At 39.4% G+C, this 7,682-nt stretch overlaps 1 protein-coding gene across 19 annotated transcripts in view; it reads left to right on the top strand.

Annotated features, from left to right (window-relative positions):
* The window catches only part of LOC128896681 (plasma membrane calcium-transporting ATPase 3), a 105,308-nt gene that overhangs the window by 24,214 nt on the left and 73,412 nt on the right, over positions 1-7,682 (top strand). The window contains exon 1 of one of the 19 annotated variants that reach the window (XM_054160049.1): positions 5,478-5,722. The exons of the other annotated variants lie outside the window; for them this stretch is intronic. The gene's annotated coding sequence lies outside the window, so the exon portion shown is untranslated. Of the gene's footprint in view, positions 1-5,477; positions 5,723-7,682 lie in introns of those variants that run through there. 19 annotated transcript variants of the gene reach the window in all.

The following is a 7,682-nucleotide window of genomic DNA, read 5'->3' as shown; positions in this document are numbered from 1 at the left end:
CACCTTATAGGGGATGAAATGACGAAACTTTTTTGTATTTACCGATTTGTCATAGGACGTTTAGTATCAGAGATAAAAATAGAAAATTGAAAAATTAAAAATTTGGCGAAAAATCGAAGAACATCTAACTTTTCGATTTTTATTTTCGAAACTAAACGTCCTATGAAAAATCTGTAAATACAAAAAAGTTTCGTCTTTTCATCCCCTACTATGTGGTATTTTTTTCGAATCCGTCAAATCAGTAATTGTCAACTAACGATACTTCCAGTTTCACTATTGAAAACGTATCAGAATGCAGAGACAAAAGGTCTTCCAAGTTTTGAATTTTTATCTCTGAAACTTAAACGTCCTATGAATAAAATGCGCTGGGATGATAAACTTAGTACACACCGGGTGTATCGTGCGTTCCCGTGTTTTGCGTAGGATTCTTAGTCACGTTCGTTCCTAGCTCGCAATTTCCATGAAGCCGTCGCGTATAGCGTGACGAATACTGATTAGCCGTTTAATATCACGGTATCGACTCGCGCGTTCCGTGAAGACTCCCGCTTTCAATTATGACGCCCGTTACAAGGAATCTATATCGTTGTTGTTCTCGATGGCTGTTGAATGTCTTTACAACGTCCAGTAATTGTGAGATAGATACTCGACAGTTTTCGTAATATACTATGAACATTATCGATGTATCCAGATATAGTTACTGAATACTCGAAACACGTGACGTTGTAGTACAGTTAGCGAGCGACAGTAATTACGCATAGTTAATCGATAACTATAGTCACATATAGTCACAACTGCAGTTGTGAAAAATAAACTGATCGACTATAAGAAACAGTTATTTATAGTAGTTGAGCGACTGTATACTTACGCATAGTCATGTACTGGTAGTACATTAATCTATAGTTATTCTTTCAATGTTACTGCATTGTGACAACTATAATCGTGTATAGTTGTTGACAACTATACATATATGAATAGTCACCAAACTATTATTTTCGTGTATAATCGTCAATTTGCTTGGATTTTGCAAAGTTACTTCATTCTAACAATTATACTCGGGTATAGTTGTTGACAACTATACATATATGAATAGTCACCAAACTATTATTTTCATGTATAATCGTCAATTTGCTAGGACTTTCCAAAATCACTGCCCTGGGACAACTATAATCGTGTATAGTTGTTGACAACTATACATATGTGAATAGTCACCAAACTATTATTTTCGTGTATAATCGTCAATTTGCTTGGATTTTGCAAAGTTACTGCATTCTAACAACTATACTCGTGTATAGTTGTTGACAACTATACATATATGAATAGTCACCAAACTATTATTTTCGTGTATAATCATCAATTTGCTTGGATATTGCAAAGTTACTGCATTGTGACAACTATAATCACGTATAGTTGTTGACAACTATACATATATGAATAGTCACCAAACTATTATTTTCATGTATAATCGTCAATTTGTTTGGATTTTGCAAAGTTACTGCATTCTAACAACTATACTCGTGTATAGTTGTTGACAACTATACATATATGAATAGTCACCAAACTATTATTTTCATGTATAATCGTCAATTTGCTAGGACTTTCCAAAATCACTACCCTGGGACAACTATAATCGTGTATAGTTGTTGACAACTATACATATATGAATAGTCACCAAACTATTATTTTCGTGTATAATCATCAATTTGCTTGGATATTGCAAAGTTACTGCATTCTGACAACTATACTCGTGTATAGTTGTTGACGACTATACAGTTACGAAGAGTCACCAAACTGTTATATTCGTGTATAATTATCAATATCCCGCAGCATTGCAAAATTACCACACCGTGACAACTATAACCATGTATAGTTGTTGGCGACTATACAGTCGCATGTAACCACCGAACTGTGTGCAACTGTAAATCCTCACGATCATAACGTTTATAGTTATATGCAGATATTAAACTCGGACACAGTTGCGTACATCTGCCAACTATATTTACGTATAGTTGGAAACCCAGTAACATCCGTATCATCCGTTGATCGTTAATGAAACGACAACACTTATCTCTGCTATCGGCTACAAATCGATTAACCCTCGCTCGATCTCGCGATTCTTTATTATTTATCCATGACGTCCGATTACGTGTGATAAGAAAAGAAAACGAGGGTAGTGTGTTGTGGTTATCGCTTAACGCAAATGCTAAAAAGTATACGCGCAAGATAAAAAAAATGGTTGACGCGAACAGGTGACATATAATTAAACCCTCGTCTGTGAAGTATCAAGATTAACAGAGATTAACAGAGATTGACACGTGACTGTAGTTTCATTAAGTCGAGCTTCAAATTGATACTTGTCACAAAAAACGAAATGTTAGCCAGTACGAACGCGAGATGATTTTGCGAACAGAGAGAAATTCCATTTAGTCCCTCCTGTGAAATACAGCAAAGGTTCGTTCGATTCTTCTCAGAATGCATTTACCGTTTTCGAAATCTTTCCGAAATAACATGAAAGTTTCAAGTTTTCTCGATACTTCGTTTTGGTAGCATCGAAGAGTAAAACGAGATCCGCGGTATACATATATCCGAGAATAAATAAAGATCTCACAGACGGACACATAAATCCGTAGCAAGCATGCATTTTACGATCGCGTCGATAAAATATTTTTATTTCTCTTTCGTGACTGGCGAAGTAAAATTACTTTATTTTTCACGATCCCATATTATGCTCGATACATCGTTTCATTTGCAATCGTCGCTGTCAATGAAAAGTGCTATTTGACGCGCTCGTAAAATTTCAGTCACCAATGATCTACATAAAGGGAAAATTATTTATTTATTAGTTGCGAAGTATAGCCGAGTATAATTGTCGAGTATAACTGTGAGGGATAGTAGGCAAGCATAGTTGAACATTTTTTTAAAAATACAGAAAGAACGTTCCATCTGATATCAGACATTTTTTTAAAAATACAGAAAGAACGTTCCATCTGATATCAGACTACTTAAAACTCTGGGGACCATACTTGTAGACTCCTTAATCGCTGGAATACATAATTGGGACTCCTTAATTTTATGGACTCCATAATTGGGATGCCTTAAAACTCTGATGTCCATAATTGTGGATTCCTTGATCGCTGAAATCCATAACACTGAAGGCTCCATAATTTTGGAGTCCACCATTGGTGGATCCGAAATTGTGAGGTCCACAACTGGACCTCCATAAAACTCCATGGTCCATAATTGTAGATTCCTTAATCGCTGGAATTCATAATTGGGGAGTCTTGAATTTTTGGACTCCATAAATGATGGCTTCTCAATTTTTGAGGTTAGTTGTTGGGACTCCTTACAACTTTGGAGTCCAAAATTGGGACTCCTTAATCTCTAGGGTCCATAATTGTGGACTCGTTATCGCTGGAATCCATAATTGGGGAGTCTCGAATTTTTGGACTCCATAAATGATGGCTTCTCAATTTTTGAGGTCCATTGTTGGGATTCCTTACAACTCTGGAGTCCATAATTTGGACTCCTTAATCGCTGGAATCCATAATTGAGGTCGATTGTTGGGACTCCTTACAACTCTGGAGTCCATAATAGGGACTCCTTACAACTCTGGAGTCCATAATTCGGACTCCTTAATCTCTAGGGTCCATAATCGTGGACTCCTTAATCTCTAGGGTCCATAATCGTGGACTCGTTATCGCTGGAACCCATAATTGGGGAGTCTCGAAGTTTTGGACTCCACATTGATGGCTTCTCAATTTTTGAGGTCCATAGTTGGGACTCCTTAATCTCTGGGGTCCATAATTGTGGACTCGTTATCGCTGGGATCCATAATTGGGGAGTCTTGAATTTTTGGACTCCATAATTGATGGCTTCTCAATTTTTGAGGTCCATTGTTGGGATTACTATTAACTCTAGAGTCCATAATTTGGACTCCTTAATCGCTGGAATCCATAATTGAGGTCGATTGTTGGGACTCCTTACAACTCTGGAGTCCATAATAGGGACTCCTTACAACTCTGGAGTCCATAATTTGGACTCCTTAATCTCTAGGGTCCATAATCGTGGACTTGTTATCGCGGGAATCCATAATTGGGGAGTCTCGAATTTTTGGACTCCACATTGATGGCTTCTCAATTTTTGAGGTCCATAGTTGGGACTCCTTAATCTCTGAGGTCCATAATTTTGGACTCCTTAATCGCTGGAGTCCATAATGTAGGATTCCTTATCGTTGGAGTCCATGATTGGGGAGTCTTTAATTTTTGAACTCTATAATTGATGGCTCCTCAATTTTTGAGGTCCATAGTTGGGACTCTGTAACCTCCGGAGTCCATAAATGTGGACTCCCTATCGCTGGAGTCAACAATTGGGACTCCTTATAACTCTAGGGTCCATAATTGTGGACTCCTTAATCGCTGGAGTCCATAATTGTGGACTCCTTAATCGCTGGAGTCCATGATTACCGACTCTTTAATTTTTGGAGTCCATAATCGATGGCTTCTCAATTTTTGAGGTCCACAGTTGGGACTCCTTAAAACTCTAGGGTCCATAATTGTGGACTTCTTATAACTCTGAGATCCATAATTTTGGACTCCTTAATCGCTGGAGTCCATAGTTTAGGATTCCTTATCGTTGGAGTCCATGATTGGGGAGTCTTGAATATTTGGACTCCATAATTGATTGCTTCTCAATTTTTGATGTCGGTTGTTGGGACTCCGTACAACTTTGGAGTCCATAATTTGGACTCCATAATTGATGGCTTCTCAATTTTTGAGGTCCATTATTGGGACTCCTTACAACTTTGGAGTCCATAATTGGGACTCCTTACAACTTTGGAGTCCATAATTGGGACTCCTTAATCTCTAAGGTCCATAATTGTGGATTCTTTAATCGCTGGAATCCATAATTGGGGAGTCTTGAATTTTGGGACTCCATAATTGTTGGCTTCTCTATTTTTGAGTTCGGTTGTTGGGACTCCTTAATCTCTGAGGTCCATAATTGTGGACTCTTTAATCGCTGGAATCCATAATTGTACAGTATACATGTATGATTTGAAACAACTTTTTCCTTAGCGAAAATGTTGCCCGAGGCTTCGTTGAGGAGATATTAACGAAAAACACTGACTAATCGGAGCACGCGTACGACGGTGGAGCGACCAATCAGAGCGCTCGTATACCGTATACTCGCGCTCTGATTGGTCAACGTTATTCCTCAATATCTCCTCAACGAAGCATCAGACAATATTTTCGCTAAGGAAAAAGTTGTTTCAAATCACCTCCCGAACCACCTCTTTCAAGGTGTTATAGCATTTTTGCGACACCCTGTATATCCCCGTAGTCGTGTGTTCTCTTTCCCGTGCGCGATTGACGTCACAACACGACATCGCCGAGCGCATTAGCGTCATGAACGTTTACACACTACTTTACTTCGGCACGTTATCAATCCTTTTGGTTTACGACGGGGGCCCCCGGTATCTTGAAATCTGTCAGTCCTATCGAAGAAGGTCGGCCAGTCGGTTGTCGTTGCTCTCCCGTGTCGCGTGTGGCTGTTCGCCTTTCATCTCCCCGATCGCTCCTCGTCGTCGCGTTTTCGATCTTCGAAACAGTTTCGAGCTGCGACGATTCTCGTTCCCGTCGCCGTGGTGGCCTTGGGTTTATAAATATTTGTGTGCGCGAGCCGTCGCCTGCGAATTTCGACAATGCTCTAGACGGGCTTCCTGGGGTTCGTAAGTAGCGTTTCAGAGACTACTTTACACTCCGTCGTTTAGAGTGCGCTAGATGTGCCGGGCAAATCGCATTCGACCATTGGAAACTCGAGAAAATTTCACGAGAACGTTTTCGACCTCCTGGCTTCATTCGAAATGTGGAAAAGTGATCTGGGATGGATTACATATTGCAGGGAATATATTTCAAACCAATAAATTTGAATAATAAATGTTCTGTGTAGTGAAGAATGGTTTAGGTTAGGTCTGTATAATAGAAATTGATTTTGGCGGCTGGGGTCCGACATACGACCACTAGGGGATAATTTATGATTTTTTTTTTTTTTTTATAGCAATTCAACAAATTTGAATAATAAATGTTGTGTGTAGTAAAAAATGCTTTGGATTAGGTCTGTACAGTAAAAATTGATTTAGGCGGCTGGGACCCGACATACGACCGCTACGGGATAATTTGATTTTTTTAGTTCTTTATACCAAATCAACAAATTTGACTAATAAAGGGGCTGTATAGTGAAAAGTGGTTTAAGTTAGGTCTGTATAGCAAAAATTGTTTGGGCTAATTTTCAATTACACTAGGGTCTAATTTACAATATATATATATGGATTTACAACATTTTTGGGACACCATGTATAGCATTTGTAAATAAATAATTCCTAGTTGTAAAATTTAAGTGTTGGATTTGAATGTGAATTCAGGCCCTGCAAAATAGTTGAACTCGGCCCCGCAAAAGGTCACGCCGGCCCTGATTGGAATTATAACCTTCCTTCCCATCGACAGAGGGGGCGCCATCTTGTTCCTGCGCGCGGCGAGTGCGCAAAATACTGGCGCTTCGCGTAAGCCTTGTATGACGTCACCGCCGTGACGTCATCCCCGGGTCGGTGGCGCGGCAGCCCCGGTGTACCATTGTGAAATATTTCGCTTTACAATTCAGATTCCCAAAGTTTTATTCAACGAGTAACGAATGAAAAGTAGTTTGTCGGCTCTTTGTTATTCGAGGCTTCGATAACGAAACGTCATTCCTCTCGTGCGTCATAAACGCTCGCGATGCTGGAATCTTCTGTTCCTTCGCTGAAATGTAAGCCTCGGTTATCTTAATTTTCTTGAAAGTTTGTTTGCCTGGTACTATCTCCTCGCTCGGATTTGTTTGCCAGTGACTTAGCAAACGTTTCCTCGTCTCGCTGTTCCTCCATTTCCACATCGTTCGTTTCTCGTCATTCGACCGATCGCGCGCTGTCCTTTTCAAATAGTTCTGGGTTATTTTGTTTAAGTGCTCGAAGACTGTGCAACATTCGAACCGATAACGCGTATAAAAATACGACGATAAAGACGTCAAATTGTTCCCTGATAATTTATAGGAAATATCGAGGATTACAGGAGTGGGATTAAATAAATACATTGTTTATTCGGGGAATAAACAAAAAAATGTGTACAGAGAGATACCGAATTTAAGCGATCTAGTCAGGTCGACGTCTTTCACATCCTCGAGGAGCTCTTATAATCGATTCCATTTCGATAATGCCATCGATATCTCGTCGCATTAATCTAGTTAGAAGTGTTGATTTCGGTCGATTACGGTTATCAGTCATTAACATACTTTCATAATCGTCTCGTATCGAATGGCCAGATAATCGAGCGCGAAATAATAGAAACGATCGTAATCCCTCGGTATATAAATCGTTATCTGTTCGCTTGCTGTACCAATCGTGCCACTTGAATAGTTTTTTTTTCGCGTGAATTCGCGCGACTGCAACTCACTCGACTCCCGGTGCCGACTTTTATCGAACAAACTCGCCAAACGATATCTCGGAAATCGTGATGTAATCGAGCAAGGGCACTCAAAGTAAATTAGATAAAAAACTAATGAGAATGCGAGGATTAATTTTTTTCTACCAATTACGATTTTCACGCCTCCAAATTATATCGGTAGAATAGTTCTGTACCATGTATGCAAAAATTCTTGCG

Source organism: Hylaeus anthracinus, unplaced genomic scaffold (assembly GCF_026225885.1).
Source record: "Hylaeus anthracinus isolate JK02 unplaced genomic scaffold, UHH_iyHylAnth1.0_haploid 11978, whole genome shotgun sequence".
Classification (NCBI taxonomy): Eukaryota; Metazoa; Arthropoda; class Insecta; order Hymenoptera; family Colletidae; genus Hylaeus; species Hylaeus anthracinus.
Note: the sequence above shows the minus strand (reverse complement) of the source record. Positions and strands in the feature narration are given on the sequence as shown.